This window comes from Pseudorca crassidens, chromosome 6 (assembly GCF_039906515.1).
Source record: "Pseudorca crassidens isolate mPseCra1 chromosome 6, mPseCra1.hap1, whole genome shotgun sequence".
In the NCBI taxonomy this organism is placed as follows: Eukaryota; Metazoa; Chordata; class Mammalia; order Artiodactyla; family Delphinidae; genus Pseudorca; species Pseudorca crassidens.
Genome location: NC_090301.1, coordinates 55,681,029 through 55,705,375, shown reverse-complemented (window position 1 = coordinate 55,705,375; position 24,347 = coordinate 55,681,029). Strand labels below are relative to the sequence as shown.

General features: G+C 38.2%; 1 protein-coding gene and 1 long non-coding RNA gene across 2 annotated transcripts in view; both read right to left on the bottom strand.

Moving 5' to 3' along the window:
* Positions 1-8,076, bottom strand: part of NFE2L2 (NFE2 like bZIP transcription factor 2) — a 72,691-nt gene extending 64,615 nt beyond the window's left edge. Inside the window, exon 1 of the mRNA XM_067741451.1 lies at positions 8,052-8,076. The gene's annotated coding sequence lies outside the window, so the exon portion shown is untranslated. The remainder of the gene's footprint in view (positions 1-8,051) is intronic.
* A 9,365-nt stretch (positions 8,077-17,441) lies between these two features.
* The window catches only part of LOC137226484 (uncharacterized), a 99,517-nt gene continuing 92,611 nt past the window's right edge, over positions 17,442-24,347 (bottom strand). Inside the window, exon 4 of the long non-coding RNA XR_010944377.1 lies at positions 17,442-18,350. This is a non-coding gene — a long non-coding RNA (uncharacterized lncRNA). The remainder of the gene's footprint in view (positions 18,351-24,347) is intronic.

The window sequence follows — 24,347 nt, the reverse complement described above, 5'->3', positions numbered from 1 at the left end:
ACAGTTATACCTTGTTTTATTGCTCTTTGCTTTATCACGCTTTGCAGATATTGCCTTTTTTTTTTTTTTACAAATTGAAGGTTTGTGGCAATCCTGCATCAAGGAAGTCTATCAGAGCCATTTTTCCAACAGCATTATTTTTTAATTAAGGTATGTACATTGTTGTTTTTTCCCTTTTTTAGAAATAATGCTATTGCACACTTAACAGACTACAGCATAGCATATACATAACTTTTATATGCACTGGGAAACCAAATATACATGTGATTTGCTTTATTTCGATATTCGCTTTACTGTGGTGTTCTGAAACCAAGTATGCAATATCTTCAAGTATGCCTGTGTATGCCCTGTACATAAGTCCAACCTATTGTTACAGCTAAATTTTCACCATCATTTTCTCTTCACATGTCCTTCATACCAGCTAAACTGAACTACTATTTCTGTTACAAACAAACACTCCACACCTTCTGACCTCCTTTCCCATCACCTTTGTTCATAGTTCATCTTCCTGGGGCACTCTCCATTCCCCCATCTCTGCATTTCCAAATCCTACTTATTCTTCAAAGCTCAGTTACAATACCACCTTCATAAAGCCATTATTAAAAAACAAAATTCAACTGAGTAAATTCCAAAGATCTTATTGTCTTTATTCAATGATTCATGAGTTGGGCAGTGTCCCATCTAGCAGATAGAAAGGAGCTCCAAGGAGCTGTACAAAATGGAAGACTTTTATAGGCAGAAGTGGGCAGGACAAGGAAAGAGCAAACTACCTCATATTTCTTTGGCGGATGGAAGGGGTCTATCAGGTGGATTACCTCACTAGTGCTGACCAGGAAATTCCAGACTGACTGGTTAAGATCACATTCCTGGGGGAGGTTGTAACTGCAATTAGGTTAGGTACTAAGTCTTGGTTTTTTGACATGGGCTTAGCACAGGTGACTCCATTTGGGGCCTGTTGTCTCTTTTTTAACAATTCCCATCCTTTGGGCAGCTTAACTGAGAGGTATGACAAGAAAAATTTAAGGTGTTAGTGCTATTCTCGGCTACTGCTCTGTAGTTCTCACAGCTTTTAGTGATCCTCTGTGTGGTATTCACAGGTCATGACTTCAGGCTCACAATTTTTTAGTTGGTCATTGTCTTCATTCATTTTCTGGCATTCCAGTCTTAGGGAGGTCATTTGCTTAGTGGTTAATGGCTGCAAACATGCATTTAAGGCTTTTGAGAGAATACAACATGCCAGGGAGACTACCATGACTATCATTAGTAGGATAATTCCCAATGTCTGGAGTGTACCTCAGAGCCACGGTCCCCAAGACTCGAACCAATGAAAATCAAATAAGTCAAAGAAAGAACTAGACGAAGGAGTCACCCTTTTAAGCCAGTGGCTTGATTAGTGATCGTATGTAACTGAGTTTCAAGTTCTGCAGAAGTGTTAATTCAGGTGCAGCAGGTGGTATTAGCTACAGAACAGGTATCTCCTTGTGCAGCTAAAAGATAATCAAGGGCTATCTTATTATCAAGAACCAACTTTGGCCAGAAAGTCCAAGGACTGTTGTTGGGCAGCTATTTTCTTAGCAGTAGATTCCACAATACTTTCAAGAGTTAAGGAGACGTTCCTGATCATAGCCTCATTTCCATTTACTCCTAACCAGGGAAGTGGGGACCTGCCAAAGGAAGAGAATTCTGAATCATGAAAAATGCCTGGTAGGTCCTTTCTAACCCGATGATGCAAAATTCAGGGGTGTTGGCCAGTGAGGTTTCTCAGTTTGATTGTGGACTATTTAGGGACATGGTTAGATAACTTAAGAGGTGTGTTCCCAGTTATACACTAGCCATTTAGGCATCCATAGGCCAAAGGGGAATGATAACCACCACATACAAAGATAAATCTTGTTGGGGCACAAACCGCTTCCACTGAAGTGGCACTGTTAATGGCTTCATTTGCAGAAATTGTTGAATTTGCCCATTCAAGCCAGGGGTCAGTTAGGCTTTCAGTGCATTCAGGAAGTAAATCTCCTAGCCTGAAATAAAAAGTTTTTCCAGACTCTAGATACCCTCCTTAGCAATGGCTGGGGAGATGTGGACAATAGTGTTATCTTTCTAGGTCAATGCCAGAGTAAAGAGAAGAAGGAGAAGAAAGGGTTTCACGAAGTCTTGATCCAGCGCCTTGAGAGGAAGCAGTCTACCTCTAAGTCGGCTACCTCTCTTCCTAGTCCCTGAAGTTTTGCTGCCATCTAGGTAGTTAGGAGGATCTGATATAGTTCAAGGGCATTCTATGTTCTTAGTGATTCCAAATCAGAAAAGGGGGAGAAAATTGGAAATGTAGCAAGATATTTGAGGAAACTATAAGACTTTGGAATCCAGACCAGTTTATAGGTATATAGCAAAACCTTAAAGACAATTAACAGAACTAGAATATAATAGCTACAAAGGTGCAAACATAATTTTTCTCTCTACAGTTTCCCCCATTAAAAAAAAGATAAAGTTAAACCAATTTGTCTGCATTAAACTTACAGTGACTGACCATATAAACTTTGGTCATATCTGAGTCCATGTATATCTCTCTCAAATATGACATTCCAGTCAAAGCCTTGGTAATATAGCCCATGTTTCCAATTGTGTCCTGTTACAAGGAGAACTGATTCATACTGAACTTACGCAAATAGCTAACTCTATTGCTGTGGAAGAATACTCAAGAATTTTCTAATTATAGAGGGATGAGGTAGGGAGAAAAAGTAAATGTTTCATCTGTGTTTACAAAGGTATACTTTACCAAATTGCTACATGTCATGTATAAATTAAGAGAAAAGGTTTCCTTAAATCTGGGGAAAAAAACCATTAAGGAACCAGCAATGTTTCAAACAAAAAGTCATAAAAAATTATAGTCATCCTCCTCAGTTCGTTCAGTCCCATGTAATTAACACTTATTTTGCTTGAATCCAGTTTTTCCATTAGTTCTGGAAGTTCTTACCCAGTTCAGTTTTATGATCTTATAGTTACTAGAAACCTGTACTTCAAAGTCCTTTCCATGAATCTCCTTAAAGGTGAAGCACTTTTGCAAGAACACTTTTGCAAAAGCATCAGAGTAAAACAATTACTCTGTAAATGATAAAAGACATAAAAAATGGACATGGTTAAAGATCTAAAAAAGAAAAAAGAAGAAAAGAAAAAAAAAGATCTGATGAGAGTTTTTTACAACTTAATTGACAAGGAAATTTGGTTATTTCTGTGACATACACATTTTAAGATAATAATTGTGACTGGTTACATTAGACCAGAACATATCAGATTTCCAAGAATTTCTCTCAATTTCTGGAACACTTATAACATATACCTATACAAATACAACATAAAGAAGGCTTAATATTACTTCTTATTTGACAACGCTTCTCATGTAATTTAACATATCAAATAAGCCTAATTAGTTTAACCTCTCCCTTTCTATAAGGAGAAAGAACAAATCTTTTGTGATTTTCCAGGGACCCTCTGGGAAATCCTAAAGTTAGTTATAAATCAAAAAGAATTTATTTAGAATTTGATTTTGGGAAGTCTGTAAACAAATATCAAAAGATTTTAAAACAATTGGTCATATAGGATCATAGGTCACTGTGAAACAATACTTAGCCATTTAACCATAGTGACAAAGACTTTGAATGCAAATACAGAAGGTTACATAGTTCTGAGCAAAACTTAGCTCTTTTAATAGCAAGAAGACTAGGTTTACTCAAGTAATCAAAGACCTGGTAAAAACAACAAACACAGGAAATTATTTTGATAAGACACAGAATCTTTGCTCTCTAGACAGATCACTTAAAAGGTAAAAAAACCCTTTGTTTACAACGTCATATTAAGAGCAGACCAAAATCCAAAAAAATCCTGTCCTTTCAACAGTGAGAAAACCAAATTTTAATATTGTACCAGCTTACTTTTGATATTAAAACTCATTCACTTAAATAAATTCATTTTAATCTTAGCCAGCTTGACTACATGTAAAATTCTATCGCCAAGATTCCTTTTCCACAAACCTTTACAAGTTTGTCTTGTTTTTCCTCTTTCTCGTTCTGAAATAACCAGTCTCACTTTAGGACAAAATTACTTTCTTTTTCCTCAACAAAAATGCATCTCTATTCCTTATACCTTCTTTTACTGAAAACATACATCCTACTTTCCTTGCAGATGGAGATGTTTCCCTTATTATTTCTAGTAGCTTTAATTATATATATATGTAAACATATATAAATATATGTATATATATGTGTAAACAATTGTGAACTGTCTGTTATATTAGCATTCTAATGACAAATTTATAAATACTTTTTATAATTTCTAGAAACATATGCTTTCTCATAGTAAAGTTTTCAGTGTGGCATGAAACATGTTTACTAATAAATCCAAGTATCTTTAGTCCGCTGGGAAAGGAAGCAAATGTAGAAAAGCCTGTGCTCAGCAACTAATGTTTTAGCATTTTATCTCACTTGGAAATGATCTAGATATATAATAACTATCCATCATTTAATTTAACTTAGCAAAACTTTAAGGTTTCAGTTTACCAAAAAGATTTGGGGAAACTATTTTAAAAGTTCACCTAAAAACTTCTATCCTGTTTATATCTATTAAATTCACTTACTCGGGATAATTATGTTTAGACTACCTGCAGAAATTTCATGAGACATTAGACAAAGTCAGCTGTCATCCCAAGCTATTTTTCTTGCTGACAAATTGTGTAACAAAGATTACATGAACTTGTTTGACCAAGAAACCTAAGTAGAATAAGTATGCCTCCATTATTTTAATGCTGATAATTCTGAAGACATACCTCTTTTAATTAATCCAACAACCTTAAACTAGCTTTTATTTACCAAAAATTATTTCAAATCATGTGAACTTGAAAAAACAAGTAGAGTTCTTTTACAAATTAATTTTGGTACTACCATCCAAAGGTAGAAAATACTACACATCTATTACACACACACACACACACACACACACACACACACACACAAGCAAACATATAGACAGATGAAAACAGAGATATTATAGCTTCTGTTTTAAAATTACTGTCATGGATCAGGTATAATAATACAAAACTTACTAGTTATAAAAGAAGTTGGATCAATGTTTTCTGGTAGATGAAATAAGTTAAGGTTACCTGCTCAGATGGCTAGAGCTTTTTACTAATATTTGTGGAGAAGAATATAAGAGATTTTTCATTTGCTTAAGTTTAAAATGACCTCCCCTTCCACTTTTTTTGTTCTAATGAGAATTACCTCCCTGAAGTTTATATTTTAAAGAGATGACTTAGATAAGGGTTCTTGGAGCATTTCTGGTTTTGTAAAGGTTCATAAGAAAAGAACAGTTGTTTTTAATTCTTCAAGGAATTGGGTTGCAAGTTAAATGACATCATAGGTTGTTCCACCCATCTTTAGAAGGTTTTTCTTTTTCTTTGTGTACATAGTTTTATTTTAGCTTAGTGGAGGAGGCCTAAAAAAATTCCTATCAGGGTCTGAATATCAGCTTTTAGACTGGCCAATTTCTGACCACAAAGCTGCTTAAAAATCCTTCTAAATATCTTGTCCATTTTCAGCCAGGACAAACAGTAGATATTTCTGGAAGTGCTAAACAACTCCTTTGTTGTCCCCAAAGAAGGTGCAAAAGATATTTTATTTTTCTCTCTCTATTGGGTGCTGTAGACAAAGATCTGGGAGAGCACGCTCTGGTAAGTATTCTCACCCTTAGCAGGCTTGGCTTCTGCCAGTTTTTCCAGGACCACATCTGCAGGCTCTGAGTGGGGTTTAAAGTAGAGAGTGTAGCTCCAGTATTTACCAGAATTTGGCAAGGTTTTCCACTGATTTTAATTCTAGTTTCCCTTGGCTATTTAAGGGAATAACGTAACAGTTTACCAGAAAATCCCTCAGAGTCTCATCAACTCTGGGAGGGGCCCATACAGGGGCCCTCCTTTGAGGGTCGATATGAGGGCGCTCATACCTACAAGTCTGTTGAAAATTATTCATAGGCTGTTTGAGGACATTATCTTTTCCAGAGTTCCAAGTGACTATACAACTGAGACATCAACCCCTGAGTCAGCATTTAACGATAGACCCCCTCCTAGGAGACTGTGATGTAGTGGACCCAAGCATCCAAGCTGGCCTTGGAGCCGTTATAACTTTAAAGTCAATAGCTTTGGTGGATTTTTGTTTACAATCTTGTTCCAAAGTCCTTTCAAAGTGTTCAGCTATGGTCACAAGTTCAGTCAAACAGGTAGCCAGCCTCCCATCCCATTTTTTTGTCTTTTTATTAATCCACTAACCTCAGGACATAATCCATCTACAAACAGGGTAGCTAGAGCAGGTTGGGTGACCTCACCTATTGTATGAAACCCAGAAAGCTGTAGGAAGAGCACTTCCAGATGAGCTTTAAAGTCTGTCACAGATTCATCTTTCTTTTGTTTGCATGTCTGAATAACAGACCAAGGAAGACTCTAGGAACGACTCTTAAAAGATCAGTTTCTAATTTGAGAGCATTTTATGGTCCATAGGGGACCATGCTGAAGATTGAGGATCTCAAATTATCATCCTCAGCGTTTTGCATTTTGCTTCCTTCATTTTTGTGCTTCACCAGATTCTACCAGCATGTGCACGAGCTGATAAAGATCTGACAGACCAGGGTCATAGGCCCGATAATGACTCTAAATTCTTCAAAAAACTTTTGAAGTGCTTGTTTTTTAATCCTCTCTGGGTTTAGCAAATTCTTTAAGTGTGGCCCTTAGTTCAGTCTTTGACCAAGGAGTGAAAGATACCTGAGGAGAATTGCCTGCAACCTTGGGTGGTTTTATTTTAAACTGCTTAATAGCCTCTTCAGAATGGAAAAGCAGTTCAGACAGAGAATTAGTAGAATGTGAATACTCAGGTAAATGAGGATAGAGAGGAACAGTAGGAGCCATGCCAGTCTTACAGTCTTTTATCTTAGGTACCTCTTGTGTCTTGAATTTTTTATTAGCCTTTGCAATGAATCTTTCAATGAAGTTATTTTGGAATCATGAAGGCTTTTGGAGCCTTCTGCATACCCATTAAGATATGTATCTCATTCTGTTTAATTTGGGAATGCTTGCTTTCAAGTTCACTTCATTAGATCTTGTCTAACTGGAACATTCCCCATAATGGCCACTGTAATCCTAGCTTGTTTTTAGTAAGATTTTGCCATTTTTGTAAAAATCTACAGCTTCCAGGTCAATTTACTTAGACATAAAATAAGCAGGTGTGCTGGAAGGTGGTGTGCTTAACTCTTTAGAATTTTAGAATTTAAGAGTTATTAATTAATTTTAAATTTTATTATTTTTTAATTATTTATTTATGTATTTATTTAGCTAAGCTTTTGGAGCCAAACTAATACTAAAAAGGGAATGTGCTGCTTGGTTGGGAATTGTGTGGTGTTTTACAGTGTACTTCATTGCCTGCAAATTTTCTTGAGGTTGGCTGGTGACCTAGTGTCCACCTACCCATTCTATGGCCAACTTATCCTAACACAGGAGTGTTAGAGTTTGGTGGCAAGTACTCTAATAGCTTTTAAGTGTTCAATCCATGCCCACCAATTTTTGTGGCTTTTAGGCTTCCAAGATCCTTGTCAATAATAGCCTTTCATACAAAACAAAACAAACATGTGAACCTTAATATACCACGCAGTAACCAAAGAAATGTTACTGCAGACTGGCCAACAGAAGGCACTGTGCACACTGCCAGCCATTCCCAATGTGGAACGGGGGTTGGGGAGAGAATTGAAACAAGAGACCCCAAAGAATGGGGACTGCAAGCTGATTCCAAACAAATGGGAAACTGCAGACTAAATTGCCAACAGTTACCAGTGTGGAATCTGGTCACAGAACAAAGGGCTAAGATTTCCAATCAAATGGGGAACTGAAAACTGAACCAAGGGCTAGGGGTTAGTTCTGGGTGGAACTGTCTGCTAGCTTAAACTGACCTGCCCTGGGCTGGAAAGCCAATTAAATCAGGAGCTCAATCCAAAGAGAGTGAAACTCAGAACCAAGAGGAACTTACCCATGGCCTTCGGAAATGGCAGGAAGACAGAGAACTCAGTGGGTTTGTGGAATACCATGCCTGTGTTTCTTGTTGTCTTGAAGCCATCAGAAGTTCACTTCAGATCCCACTGCTGCCACCAAATCTGTTAAAAAAAATATTCAACTGAGTAAATTTTATAGATTTTATTGGCTTTGTTCAGTGATTCATGAATTGGGTAGCATCCCATGTAGCGGACAGAAAGGAGATGTACCAAATGGAAGGCTTTTATAAGCAGAAGGGGGCAGGACAAGGAAAGAGCAGATTACCTCATCTTTCTCTGGAGGATGGAAGGGGTCTAACAAGTGGATTACCTCATTAGTGCTGACCAGGAAATTCCAGACTGACCAGTTAAGATTATATTCCTGGGGGAGGTTGAAACCTCAATTAAGTTAGGTATTAAGTCTTGATTGGTCACATGGCTTAACACAAGTGACTCCATTTGGGGTCTGTTGTCTCTTTTTTTTAAACACTAACAATGAATGCTTTGCTCTGCCCTGCCATCCTAAGAAGTTCCTGCTCTAGCTCCTGAGTTTTCATAGGTCTTTATATATACCTCTCTTATGACACTGAACATTTACTTTGTGTATTAAAGTTATTGGTATTAATAATAATAAACATTCTTTATTAAAAATGTAATACATTATTTTATTTTATCTTCCTAATGACTCTATCCCCATTTTGCAAGTTAGGAAACTGAAGCATGAAAAGGTTAAATAACTTATCCAGGAATGTGTAAGTGGTGGAGTCCGGGTTCAAATGAATAGAGCCTAGAGCCCATACTTCTAACCACTACTACACAAGACACTACTGTGGTTACTAGATTGGGAGCTCCTGGATGGCAAAAATCCTTGTATGCTCCATCTTTGCATCTCCCAAAGTACCTAATGCCACTCATTGCCCTTTAAAGTTGCTCAGTAAAAAGAAGCACATATTTGGTCAAATGTCCCTTTTCTCCCATCAGTAGGTGGATAAATTAGTGGCTGTTACATGGTGTTTAATGCAAATACTGCAGTTTCATTTCCCCACCGCTCCACCTCCCCCTTTCTCTGTTTTTTCTCCTTCTCTTCCCCCAGCCTGTGGAGAAGGTAATATTATTGGGAAGAGCAGAAGGGGCTTCTTTCTACTCTAAGGAGAGCTTGGAGGAGCTCTCCTAAGGACTAGACACTTCCTGAGTAATATTCAGGCAGCAGACCTTTTTAGCTGGCAAATGCTCTACAGTTTGCAACCTCAGGTCATTCCAGAGAATGAACCTTTTGAAATAAACACAGAGGAATGGGACCTTTTATTATCTCCAGATGGGACTGTGCAGCCTTGGAAGCTGTAGAAGTAGTTCTGCTATGCCTGGGTCGCACTTTTCTTATCTTCCAAAAGGAAAGAAAGTTCCTTTCACTGAGAAATGGTAAATAGTGTTAATTAAAAGCCAACTTGGATTAAATTCTGCAGATTGACCCCACCCTACTCAATCCATATTTTTCTAGTTTACGTTTTATTTAACTTAGCATCCCTCTCATCTTTTAAAAATATGATACTAGGTTGAGTTGAAAACACACACACACACTCACACACACACACACACACGTAAAACTGTCGTTTTTGAGTAGTTTTTGAGTTATCCAGGTTTAGATGTTATTTTATAGAACAAGGATGAAATCTGAAAGTGGAATGTCCTTTAGGGTATACTAGAAAAGGAAGTAGGTTAAAGCATATCTGTAGTAGTTTTATTTTTCACTCTGTTAGTGGTGGCCAGCTGGGCAGCTTCCACATAGAAGATGCCCAATAAACATTTATTGAATGAACTCCATACTTAAAAATTTTGGGCTATAACATTATAAAATATAATTTCAAAATGGATGATGCCACCTATTGGTGAAGATAAAATATAAAACGATCACTAACATAATAAGTTACTTTATGTTTCCCGATCATTTGTTACTTACTCCCATAGAGATTATAAGAATAATTGAGGAGCTGGAAGGAATAAATTGCTTGGTCCATACAGACATGAATCACTAATGTTTTCATTTGGTTGCTCTCTACTGGGTGCCTATTAAGTGCACAATACTTAGGAAGATTCTAGAGAAGTGAAGACATAGCACCTGACTTCAAGGAGCATCTTATCTAGTTGGAAAGAAAAGACCTATCTCCTGAGAATAGTCAGCAAATAAAAAAAACCAGTAAATAACCTGGGGCTTCCCTGGTGGCGCAGTGGTTGAGAGTCCGCCTGCCGATGCAGGGGACACGGGTTCGTGCCCCGGTCCGGGAAGATCCCACATGCCGCGGAGCGGTTGGGCCCGTGAGCCATGGCCGCTGAGCCTGCGCGTCCGGAGCCTGTGCTCCGCAACGGGAGAGGCCCGCGTACCGCAAAAAAATAAAAAAAAAATAAAAATAAAAAATAACCTGACATTAAAATGCATGATGTTCATTCCATGTATATGGTTATATTTTATTTATTATATGCTAAACGTACTTTTGAGACTCACAGGGAAGAAATAAGTCTGTTTTGCTTACCACTTACCCCAGGACTAGCACATCACTTAGAAGACAATTGATAAACACTATTGAATAATTGAATAATTTAGGTCTCATGGTTAAATACACGTAGTTTAGAGAATATTTTAAATCCTGACTGGCAAAATAGATCAGAAAATACATGTGAACACAGGAAGTCATATGGAGGAAGTGGGGTTTGAGTTCTGGAAAATCCCTCAAGGGATTTATAACCTAATACAGATGAAGCCATCAGTGTAGGGAGATCTCTTGTAATCTTGGATTTGTGTTTGAACTGGAGATTTTTTGTGGTTTGCTGTGTCAACCCACGCTTTTTCCTCAGTCGATGACTGAGTTTTTGCTCAATCCTGGTGAAGTCCAAAAGCAAAGGAAATAGTGGGAAGTTGCAAGGCTGTAAACATACATTTTACTCATGAAGTCTTACAGGCATTTGACCTAGAAAAGTTTTTTCTTTCTCTCTTCCTCCAGCCCAGCTATGTGCTTCAAAGTATTCCTATAATATTTGGTAATATATATCAAGAGTCTTAAAATGGTCGAACCTTTTGATCTAGTATTTCTCCTTCTAAGAAAGTATGCTAAGGATATAATCAGGAATGTGAACAAATGCTTTCTGGAACAAAGGGAAAAATCTATAGTCAATATGGAAGCAGCTAAGTTTTGCTACAGATTTAAGTTCTCGCACAATATTAAAAAATATGGCACATGTAGGTTATCCCTGAATGCAAGGATTACAGGTTGTTTTGATTTTACTCTAGTGTTAAGAAAGTCCTTGAAATTTAGTGGATGAAATTTAGCTCATCCATTCTGGTTATTTCTGCTTTCATTGTCTTTGACTAGACTACTTTACAACTCAGTAGAGAAAGAGGGTTAACATTTAGAAAATTGATAGTAGTGCAAATGTTTTCTGTCCATAGCTATGTAAACGATTTCTATTAATGTAATGCAAATGAATTTTGCCTGGTAGATAATATAAATCTCTGTATATCAAATCATTTGAACTGCCTATAACATCTTACTGGTTTCCTCAGTAATTGAGTTAAATAAAATCTTTAATATGTGTTAATTTGATATTTACATGAGTCATGATTTTACCTTTTACCTAGCTTTTCAAAAGCTATCCTTAACACTATATATTTCCTAGATTTTCTACAATAAACATGTGTTGCCAATTTTTAAAAAATATGTATTTATTTATTTATTATTTTTGGCTGTGTCGGTCTTCGTTGCGGCATGTAGACTTCTCTCTAGTTGTGGCAGGCGGGCTACAAAGCACATGGGCTCTGTAGTTGCAGCAAGCATGCTTAGTTACCCCGCGGCATGTGGGAGCTTAGTTCCCTGACCAGAGATTGAACCCCTGTCACCTGCATTGGAAGGGGGATTCTTAACCACTGGACCACCAGGGAAGTCCCTGTGTTGCCAACTTTTAATTTAAGTACATTATACATGCATATCAAATTAAAACATGCATGTTTTAACGAAGTATGTATGCATGCATACATAAGTTTATAGCTCAACAAATTTTCACAAAATTAATACACGTATGTAACCAGTTTTCAGATCAAGGAACAGAACATTATTACCACTCCAGAAGTTGCCCTTGTGCCTCCCTCCTAGTCATCACTACTTCCCCACCAAAACAGACCTGACTTCTAACATCAGAGATTCATTTCCCCAAACAGGAATCGAACCTGGGGCCCCGGCAGTGAGAATGCAGAGTCCTAACCACTGGACCACCAGGGAATTCCCCGTTTAACTTTATATCCGGCAGTGAGAATGCAGAGTCCTAACCACTGGACTGCCAGGGAATTCCATGTTTAACTTTATATAAATGGAATCACATGGTGTATACTCATTTGTGCCTGGCTTCCTTTACTCACCACTATGTTCATGAGATTCATCCATGTTGTTGCATAAAGTTTTAGTTCCTTCATTCTCTCTGCTGTGTAGTGCTCCATTATGTGAACAGATTAAAATTTATCTATGGGCATTCAGATTGTTTCTGGTTTGGGGCTATTACAAATAGTGTTGCCATGAATATTTGTGTACATATTTTTTGGTGAAAATATGAATACATTTCTGCCAACTATCACATGTATTACTTTAAAAGTTGAAAAAATAAACCTAAACTACAAAAAAAATCAGTTTCCCTTTTTTCTCTACAGGTCATTCCATCTAGATAAAATTCTTTTGATTAACAAATTCTTTTAACATGTAAATGTATTCCAGAAGAATTAATCCTCATTTATGCCTTACTGTGAATTTCTATAATCCGATATTGAGATCAACAGCTAGTTGAGAAGTTTCCACTGGTGCTGAAGGGTGTAAGGAAATCTGGGGTGAGGAAGAGGGAGAGGGAGATTTGGGTCTTACAGAAGGCAGTGAGTGTTGGGCCAGGTGGGAAGATGCAGTGACTTCCATTCACTCGAGGTCTTGGCTGTTTCCCTTTGAAAAGAATTGCTACAATAATTGTTAATGTGATTTATTTTTTTTAATAGTTTACAGCTGACAAAGTGCTTTTATATTCATTACGTTGTTTGATCTTGCTCTCACAAAAAGGTTGGTATTTTCATAACTGTTCTTGTTTTAGATGCTTAAATCTTAAAATTGGATATCATGGTTGGAGTGGTAGGTTAGGGTACATTTCTTCCCCACTGAGGCCAGGCTCCATAATCTAAGCACATCTAGTTCATGCTCTCCAGGTCAATTTGGTACTCTCCATTCAGTCCCCATCTCAGAAGTAAGGAAAGAAGGAGGAATTAAAAAGAAGGAAGAGCCGAAAATATGTCTTCACCATCCGTAAAGCACAGCAGCAATCCTGCTGGTCAGATGACAGAGGAGGAGGCTATGGTGCAGGCCTCTGGTGCACGGAGGCGGAATGGGATTCACCTGAAAACTCCTGACAGATACTCTCCAGTGCCTCTTGCTTCAGTGCCCTGAGAAAGGATTAAGGCTGATCCATGCCAACCCCGTCAGTGGGCTCATCTAACTTGGCAAGCATATTGTTGTTGACAGCTTCCAGGTGTGTGTTTTCTTAGACATGGATTCCATGCAAGAAAAATGCAATTTTTTTAACATCTTTATTGGAGTATAATTGCTTTACAATGGTGTGTTAGTTTCTGCTTTATAACAAAGTGAATCAGTTATACATATACATATGTTCCCATATCTCTTCCCTCTTGCGTCTCCCTCCCTCCCACCCTCCCTATCCCACCCCTCTAGGTGGTCACAAACCACCGAGCTGATCTCCCTGTGCTATGCGGCTGCTTCTCACTAGCTATCTATTTTACGTTTGGTAGTGTATATACGTCCATGCCACTCTCTCGCTTTGTCACAGCTTACCCTTCCCCCTCCCCATATCCTCAAGTCCATTCTCTAGTAGGTCTGTGTCTTTATGCCTGTCTTACCGCTAGATTCTTCATGACATTTTTTTTTCTTACATTCCATATATATGTGTTAGCATACGGTATTTGTCTTTCTCTTTCTGACTTACTTCACTCTGTATGACAGACTCTAGGTCCATCCACCTCATTACAAATAGCTCAATTTCGTTTCTTTTTATGGCTGAGTAATATTCCATTGTATATATGTGCCACATCTTCTTTATCCATTCATCCGATGATGGACACTTAGGTTGTTTCCATCTCCGGGCTATTGTAAATAGAGCTGCAATGAACATTTTGGTACATGACTCTTTTTGAATTATGGTTTTTTCAGGATATATGCCCAGTAGTGGGATTGCTGGGTCATATGGTAGTTCTATTTGTAGTTTTTTAAGGAACCTCCATACTGTTCTCCATAGTGGCTGTACCAATTCACGTTCCCACCAGCAGTGCAAGAGTGTTCCCTTTTCTCCACACCCTCTCCAGCATTTATTGTTTCTAGAGAAAAATGCAATTCTTGTTGCCAAGGTATTTAACAAGTAAACAAGCTGCAAAATGCTAAAGGGGAACATAAAGATGTCTCCAGGCTTCCCATTGGCCTCATCAGGAACTGCTTGTCTGCCACTTCCCACACTTCCCAAAAATTCTGCTGTAGATAGGGTGTGTTTTATCTTTTTTTCTTAATAAGTGTTTGAAAATTTATTCTTTTTAAAATTTTATTTATTTATTTATTTATTTTTGTCTGTGTTGGGTCTTCGTTTCTGTGCGAGGGCTTTCTCTAGTTGTGGCAAGAGGGGGCCACTCTTCATCGCGGTGTGCAGGCCTCTCACTGTCGTGGCCTCTCTTGTTGCGGAGCACAGGCTCCAGACGCGCAGGCTCAGTAGTTGTGGCTCACGGGCCTAGTTGCTCCACGGCATGTGGGACCTTCCCGGACCAGGGCTCGAACCCGTGTCCCCTGCATTGGCAGGCAGATTCTCAACCACTGCGCCACCAGGGAAGCCCTGAAAATTTATTCTTATACGTTAGGAGCCAGCACTGTATACCCAAAAGGCGCCTCTCATTTAATTTGTGGATTAAACAAATAGTATGATTCCCATTTTAAATCTATAAAAATAAAGGAGTCCAGGAGATTAAATAAATTATTCTGCATCATATAATAAGTTATTAAAACTGTATTCCTAACTTGTAATTAGGTATCTATTCAAGTACCTATCCTCCACAGAGAACCCGTGGTCTTGAAGTCTCACTTTCTACAGATCAGAACCATTAACTGCAACCTGGTCAGGCTACCAGTTTTGGACACATTTCCACAGTGCTAGCCCTGCCTCAAGAGCAGGCAGCCCTCAGCTGCTTCTTATTCTCTACCTTTTAAGTATCCAAAGGATTTGGTTATTCCATAGGCCTCTGAGATAAATGCTTGATTATCCTTTCAGGATTTCAAAATTGTTCTTCGGGGACAGCCTAACCCTGATTGCTCAATTTTGCAGGCAGAAACACAGATTAATCATCACTACGTGAGTTCCTTTTTACGCTATCTGAAGTTTCTTGGATGGCTTTTCAACTTATGTAATAAAGGGGTAGACTATTTAATGTTTCTTCTGCAAATGGCATTTTCTAAGTGTATTTCAAATTCTAAAAAAATTTTTTTTTTTACTGATGAATGTAAATTTGAGTTTCTTAAAATTTAATGAAGCACTTTACACAAAGAAAAAGAAAAAAAGTTGAAGGGCTAGTTATGAACAGCATCTGACACAGACTGGGACTGAGCGTTTTGTAAGGTAAAAAATTATGACGCTATGGTATCTTATCACTAAAAAGTGCTCCATGTGGGGCAGCAGGAGGGAATGAGATGCTTCTAAGAATAGAGTCATGAAATCTGCTTGCCTCTGTGAAAGACTAGGAGTTACTGGGTGCACCAGCCAGGTGAAGGTGGAATGAGAGCTACACATTCTGTTAAAAACATTTTTTTAAAATATAGTTGTCTTATTACAAAAGGAACACTTCCTTGTACTTCAAATAGAAAACATGACTAAGGAGAGAGGGGAAGAGAATAAAAAACATCTTAATACCACCACTGATTACTAATTTCTGCACTGGCTTTCCATAGTTTTGGGAATTAACTTCTAAATCAAGGGGGGAATGAGAATTACCCTTGAAAATACCTTACATCGCTCAGTGTCAGAGAATGTTGCTTCCTCAGTTGAGCCCTTATGAAGTAGTTGTGTTAATAAGCCATGTTATTTAAGTCTAAATAAACAAATAAAAATAAAAGAATCTGTTAATACTAGAATCACGTTCATCATGACCAGATACTACAAATATGAACAGTGCACGGGACCAGAAATGGATCAAATTTACATCACCTTTTTCGGATTAACTTCGGGTTAAGTTCAAGCTAACTGAAAGGCAAGTCAGGCAGAAGTCATCACACCATTTAAAACATTCTCTCTTGTTCTCCTCCTCCTCCTCTCTTTCTTCCCTTTCCCTCTTTCCTTTATTCTTTCTCTTTTGCCTTCTACCTTTACCAAATTTAGGTGAATCCTCATGAAGCTGAATGCAAAATGGTGTGGTGCTGCTGTATTAATACATTTGTATCTACCCTTCAATAACTTTTTAAGTTACAAATATACGTACATACTAATTAAAAAATTCAACTAGTACAGAAAGTATAAAATAAAAAGTAAAAATCTTCTCTTTCTATTCTCGTGTCTCATTCCTTAGCTTTCTTTCCACTTGAAGAGATGTAGGCAAGACCCAGAGTTGGGTTGGGGGTGAAATCAGGGGGTGTTCCTTTTTGCACTTTTATAAACTGTGTCGTTTGTGAGTGGGTCTGACCTAAAATCATTTTAGTGGGATTTGGAGAGCAAGAGGAGATTAAATGCATGGGCTCATTCTACCATTTTGAGTTAGGAGCCCTTTAAGGGCTTTTAAAACCACACTTACATTCACACATTTATTTATTTCACAAAATTGGAATCAATTGGTTGATTGGCCACCTGTGTTTGTCCTTAATAAATTTTAAAATCTTATCATATGAATAAATATTTATCTATTACAATACTTTAAATATAAATAGTACACATTATATGGATGTATTTATTTAACTAAACTTTTATTGTTGGCTGCTTAGGTTGCTTTTACTATTTCTGTATGATGAACAGAGCTTGGATGATCTACCCAGTAGCTCAGTCTTTGCATTTATGCTTGATTACTCCCTAAGGATAGAGTTCTAAAATTGAAATTCCTCACCAGAAGATACATACATTTTTTCAGGCTTTTGAGTGTATGGGGGCACCTGCTGTTCTTCCATTTTAACTGTGTAGTCTAGAAGTTAACAATGAATTTAGCTTGTTTTGTAGGGTGGGCCACTACTTCAAACTGCTTTCATGTCAAGATCTGCCTCATCTTTCTACGTGGGAGTTCCTACCATCAGGCTTATGGAGGTGGAAACATAATCCTCTCCTCCTATAAACTGGAGTGAGTCACTATCAGCTTTCCTTCCTCCACCCTTACTGAGTCCATACATATCCGTGCTTTTTTTTTTTTTTTTTTTTGAGGTGGAATTCAGCCTAAGGGATCCATTGGAGTGGAATTGGAAAAAAGCATCTGTTCTAGGTCATTCTCGCTTCCAGGATGGAATTTACCTCATCTCTTAAACAAAGCCATCTTAAGATAAGCTATTACCTTAAGAGCTAACTTTAAAAATCTTAACCAATATAACAAAGTAAAAAACATCTACACAAGTCTTTGAAACTATTAGCAGTAAAAATGGTTATTATTTTTTTAAAAGTAATGACATGAACTTGGGATGGACAGTTATTTTGTCAGTTAGATCAATGTGGACTCTCTGACACCTGGGTAGATTCCCTACCTGATTTGTGTTCCTTCCCATTTGCACACTGGATGACTTTCACAGAACTTTTCGGAACATAAAGAAAACCCAGCACATGGGCATGCACACACCTACACCCACCACCTACCCACACTCCGCTTTCTGTTTGTCTTGCTATCGCTACTATCACACCACCAGCACCAAAGTCTAGCAATGGTTTTAAAATGTGTAATGTGGTCATTATGGCTGGTCACGGCACTTACTAGGTTAAAAAGCAAAGGAAAAAAAAAAAAGCAAAGGCAATATAAAAATGAATTTTCAAAATCTGTAGTGGCATATACTGCTTTAAACATAAAGCACTTTCACACATCCGGTGCAATCTTATAATTCTCCTATTAAATAGTTATTAAGACCCCATTTCACAAATAACAAAATTGAGATGAATGGAGGTTTAAAAATTCCTCAAGACAAAGCTTGGAGTTATCTTCCATTTCAGTCCTCTCTCCTTCCTGCAGGTGCTGTGCCCAGGGATCTCATCCTGCCGAAATTGCTCTTAATCTAAGGAGGAAGCGACAAGATAAACTGATCACTCTCTAGGGTTAGGGATTTTATGTTTCTTCTTACAAAGCCACGACATTCTGCCTTCCATCAGGACCATGGACTGTTTGATCAGGCTCCTACATTTCGTGATTACTATGTAACGAAATGGAGAAAGTGGTGCCGATTTACTTTTCTCTAGGACTAAACTCGTGGTCACAGAAATCTAGGATGAAATGTTCCAGTAAAACTAGTTCCCACAGTAGGTCATCTTACATTCAGCTAATTAGGGATTAATTTTCAGGAGATTCCAGATAAACAGGGTAATTAGAACTTTGTAAAACACTGCTGTAATGTCTTAAATGATCCCTACCAGAGATCTGTTTTCTCTGAAGTGGCTAGAGGCACTAATTTGCTCAAGTTGAGAACTGGTATCAGGACAGAGACATCTACCTCATTCTGAAAGAGTAAAGAATAGAGAAAACACCAGACATTCCACTTAAAACGGTCAGGTTTACAAGTTAAGGTACCCAAGAAATGCAAAGAATGTAACATGGTTCATAATCAAGGACTGCAGTCAGATTAGTTTACAAAATTGTCTTTTGGGGAACATGTAGATATTTTTCCATAAAAACCTTATATTTAGTGACTAGGTACCAGGTTCATCCATAAAATCTGTCAAGACTATATTGAGTCTACGGGACTTCCCTGGCGGTCCAGTGGTTGGGACTTCACCTTCCAGGCAGGTAAGATCCCACATGCCTCATGTCCAAAAGGCCAAAACATGAAACAGAAGCAATGTTGTAAAAAACTCAATAATGACTTTAAAAATGGTCCACATCCGCAGTGGTTGAGAGTCCGCCTGCCGATGCAGGGGACACGGGTTCGTGCCCCGGTCCGGGAAGATCCCACATGCCGCGGAGCGGCTAGGCCCGTGAGCCATGGCCGCTGACCCTGCGCGTCGGGAGCCTGTGCTCCGCAACGGGAGAGACCACAACAGTGAGAGGCCCGCGTACCGCAAAACAAAAAAAAAAGTGGTCCACATCAGAAAAATCTTTTAAAAAATAAACTATGTTGAGTCTAAAATGGCACTTTCAGTTTCCCAAAGTTTCCATCCTTATCCTAATCCCTGTGGAAGCGTGAGTGAACGCTGGGAAATTGACACTTGAGACCCACTGAACCCTGAGGGGGACTGTGGGTGGAGGTGGGCCCCTCGGAAGGATCAGTAGTTCTCAGATGAGCATAAGAGGAAACATATGCTACTTCTGGGAAATGACCCAGATGAAAGGGCCATCAAAAACAACAATAGCTGTTCATATATCTGAGTTCCAAGTGTCAAATCAATGGTTAGTGATTGAAGCACTTAGGTTTCTTTCTAATTAAGTTAAATTCCGTTTGTGTTTCCTATGAAAGGGACTCTTGTATTTCTTTCCTCCCTATCCCATTCAGTCATCAGAACTTGTGTTGGACACATAGCTGGTGCCTACAAATACTCGCTTCATAAATTGAATAAGAAGATTAACTAAGATGACTGGCAAACCTTGGTGTGATGGATCTTTGCAAAGAAAAATTCTGGAGGCAAGTGGAGATGATAATAAGAGGTTTGTCTAAGATCTGAGAGGCAAAGCAAGGGTGGGCAAATGGATTATTAATGAGCATTCACACGAAAGAGTAAAGGGAATCAATCCACAGCAAAAGCTTCACCACTAACGAGAAGCGAGGGCTTTAGGCATGTTATCTAACCTCAATGTCCTCATTTATAAAATATAGATAATAACAGCAATTACCATACAGGGTTATTATGGAAATTAAGTAGGACAATACATATAGAATAATTAGAAGAGTGCCTGGCAAATAAGAACTGGGAGAACCGAGGGGCAATTGCTGCCAGGTGCATCTATGCAGATGGTCAGATCTCTAAGGAACCCAGAAACAACAGAAGACTCCTAGACATAAAGGGGCCAGGGGACCCCTACAATGTATATCAGTCTTGGCCTTATCACTGTGAACTAATTAAGGACCAGCTAAGACACTCACCCTGTTCCAGAAGCCTTGGCACTATGTAAGATCCTGAAATTGTATAGCATGGCTTGGAAATGACCATTTCAGTATGACCTGAAATGACCAGTGTTATTTTCCTAAGGACCCAGACATATAGGGACATGAAATAAAAATTGAGCTGAATAATAAAAAAGTCATATTTCACAACCCACTTCAGCTATTATTATTAGGGAACCAAAGGATACATCGAAATGTCAAAGGAAAGAGCAGGGATTCAGGCGCAAGGCAGTTGAGAAGAATTTTGCTCTAGATGCATGTTTTTGTTCCAGGGGCCACCCCGTAATTTCTAAAGGAGGATCCTATACAGAGAAATCTGGTTGTAGGGAGTTTGTTTCAAAACCTCCTTTGTATAATACCTTACATCAGATTGAGGCATCAGTTGTTCTATATGAAAAAAATTGCCTGAAGTGGTTGTGCCTCTAAGTGGGGAGAGGTAGGGTGATGGAGCTTGTTTAACCCACATAGGAGAACTCGCTTTTTCCTCAAGCCTTTTATTTACTTTTTCCAGTTTTATTGAGATATAATGACATATATCTGTACAAGTTTAAGGTGTACTGCATGATGGTTTGACTTACATATATTGTGAAATGATTACCACAACACGTTTAGTCAGCATGCATCATCTCATGTAGATACAATCAAGGGAAAAAGCAGAAAAAAACTTATTTTCCTTGTGACACAAACTCTTAACTATTTTCCTATATATTATACAGCAGGGTTAACTATAGTCATCATATTGTACATTACATCCGTCATACTTATTTATCTTATAACTGAAAGTTTGTACCTTTTGACCACCTTCCTTAAATTTCTCCTCCCCCGGCTCAACCCGTTCTGGTAACCACAAGTCTGATCTCTTTTTCTAAGAGTTTTTTGTTTTTTTTTTTTAAGATTCCACATACAAGTGAGATCATACAGTTTTGTCTCTCTCTGACATATTTTACTTACCACAAAGCCTTCAAGGTCCATATTATTGTACATGGCAGAATTTCCTCTTTCTTATGGCTGAATAATATTCTGCTGTATACATATATATATATATATACACACACACACACACACACACACACACACACACAAACACACACATATATATAATATATCTCACAACTTCTTTATCCATTCATCCACTGATGGACGCTGAGGTTGTTTCCACATCCTCAAGCCTTTTAGAACAATATTCCATACCTGACCCCAGTTCCTTAGATTGGATAATAAAACTACAAATCTTTAAAAGTATTCTAACATTCACATTTACTCACCAAGTCTAACCTTGGGCTTCTTTTCATTTATTTGAAAGCAGATCAATTCTTGCTATAAGTTTTGAAAAAGAACACAGTGCTCTTGCAAAAATGATGACATTCCAAGAGGTAGGGTAAGGAAGAAGAGGCGAAGCAAGTGCTTGAAGTGGACTGTTGCCATTAGGGAGGTGTGGGATCTGGAAAATCGCTATCACAGAAAGTCATATTGAAAAGAGGTTCAGTAAAATTCATGGTTTGTAGCTCCATGTTTTACGGTATAAAAACTCGCCTAGGTTAACTGTGTTAGATATAGCCTCTTGGCACTCAGCTTCATTTTCACCAACTTCTATAGATACCCCATTGCACAGCATTATAGGAGTTGGAAGGCTCAAAACTATACTTCCTACTTTTCATCATATACAGAAATCAGTATCAGATGAATTATAAATCTAAATGTCAACAGTAAAACAAGCTTTCACAAGAAAACATAGGAGAATACCTTTACGACCGTGGAGTCAGCAGTCTTAAACTGGATACTCACAAAATAGACCATAAAGGAGAACCTCTGATGAACTGAACTACATCAAAATTATGAACATCTTCATCAAAAGACACTACTAAAGGAGTGAAAAAACAAGCTGCAGAGAGGCAAAAGGTGCTTCCGATGCATATACCCAACAAAAGACTCATATTCAGAATAAAGAACCAAAAAGAACAAGAAAAGGTCAGACAAGCCAACAGAAAATTGGGCAAAAGACTTGGACAGGCACTTCATGGAAGAGGATATCCAAATGGCCAATAAATACAAGAAAAGGTGCTTCACTTGTTAGACATCAGGTAAATAAAAACTAAAACCACAATATGATTTCCATACATCACATTAGCCTTTCAACAGAATGGCTAAAATGTAAAAGATGGAAAATATAAATTTTGGTAAGGATGTGGCACATCCATTACTTTGGAAAACGGTTTGGCAATATATACTTGAGCTAAGTGTATGTATCTCCTATAACCCAGAAATTCCATTCTTATATATCTAACTGAAATGTATACATATGTTATTTTCATAGCAGCACTATTTGTAATAACCAAACTGGAAACAATCCAAATGTCCATCTGCAGTAGAATACATAAATGTTGTTATATTCATCCAATGGAGCACAATACAGCAATGAAAATGAAGGTACAATTGCTACACGCAACATGGATAAATCTCACAAAAATAATGCTGAGTGAAAAAAGTCAGTTATAAAAGAGTACATATCATATTATTCCACTTTGTATAAGGTTCAAAAATAGGCAAAACTGCTCTATGATGTTAGAAGCCAAGATTGCAGTTAACTTCAGGGAGGATAATGCTTAGAAAAGAGCATAAGGGGTGCTTCTGGGTGCTAGGAATTTCCATCTCCTCATCTGGGTGCTGGTTACATGGGTATGTTCACTTTAGGAAAGTTCATCAAGCTGACTAATTGTGATTTGTGCATTTTTCTGTGTGTATGTTATACTTCAATAAATATTGACTTATAGCTAAAAAAACTATGACTATATAAACTAGATTTTGCCAGTCAGATATAATGAAGTGAGATGTAGAATGTAAAAGGAAGATGGGTGCTATTTCCCCTGCCTGTTAGTTTTCCCTGTTAGTTGCTGATGTGTATGCTGTATTAGAAATAATTTTCAGTGGCTAGACTTTCTCTGCCTCCATGTTGTCACCACCTCCATTGGTAAGAACTGGCTGTGGTATTGGCAGTGGTCTCCATAGCTTTCTTTTTTTTTTTTTTAATTTAACTTATTTTATTTTATTTATTTTATCTTTGGCTGCGTTGGGTCTTCGTTGCGGTGCGCGGGCTTTTCTCTGGTTGCGGTGAGCAGGGGATAATCTTTGTTGCGGTGCACAGGCTTCTCATTGCGGTGGCTTCTCTTGTTGAGGAGCAAGGGCTCTAGGCACGTGGGCTTCAGTAGTTGTGGCACAGGGGCTCAGTAGTTGTGGCTTGTGGGCTCTAAAGCACAGGCTCAGTAGCTCAGTAGTTGTGGCACATGGACTTAGTTGCTCCGTGGCATGTGGGGTCCTCCTGGACCAGGGCTCAAACCTGTGTCGCCTGCATTGGCAGGTGGACTTTTAACCACTGTGCCACCAGGGAAGCCCTAGCTGTCCCTTTCTTTTGGTTATACTCCCAGGTTCACACTGGCTTATCTATCCAAAGCCCTGCACTGCTGACTCAAGTTTAGCTTATGGTTCGAGGCCAGTATCATGTTACTATTAGCCAAAATTTTCCATGGATTGAGGTAGACTTGTAGAAGATTGAAAAATAAAACTTTTCAGCCATAAGTAAGAGTTTTTACCTGGCCCTCCAATACACAATACCTAATACAACAGCTTAAACAGCATAAACAATGAGAATCAGCAGCCTAAAGAAAAATGAGCTAATAAGTGAAGAGAGATTATTGAATTGTGGAATTGTACAGTTAGAAGGGACTTAGAAATTGTCTATATATACGAGGAAGCTGAAGCTCAGATATGTACCCAGGCTTCTAGTCAGGGCTTATTCTGAATACTCTTGCTGCTCAAGGTATGGCCCTCAGACCAGCAGCATCAGCCCCAGCTGGGAACCTGTTAGAAACGCAGAATCTCAGGCCTCAAGACACGCGAAATCAGAATCTGCATTTTAACAAGACCCCCAGGTAATTGGTGTGCATGTTAAAATTTGAGGAGATA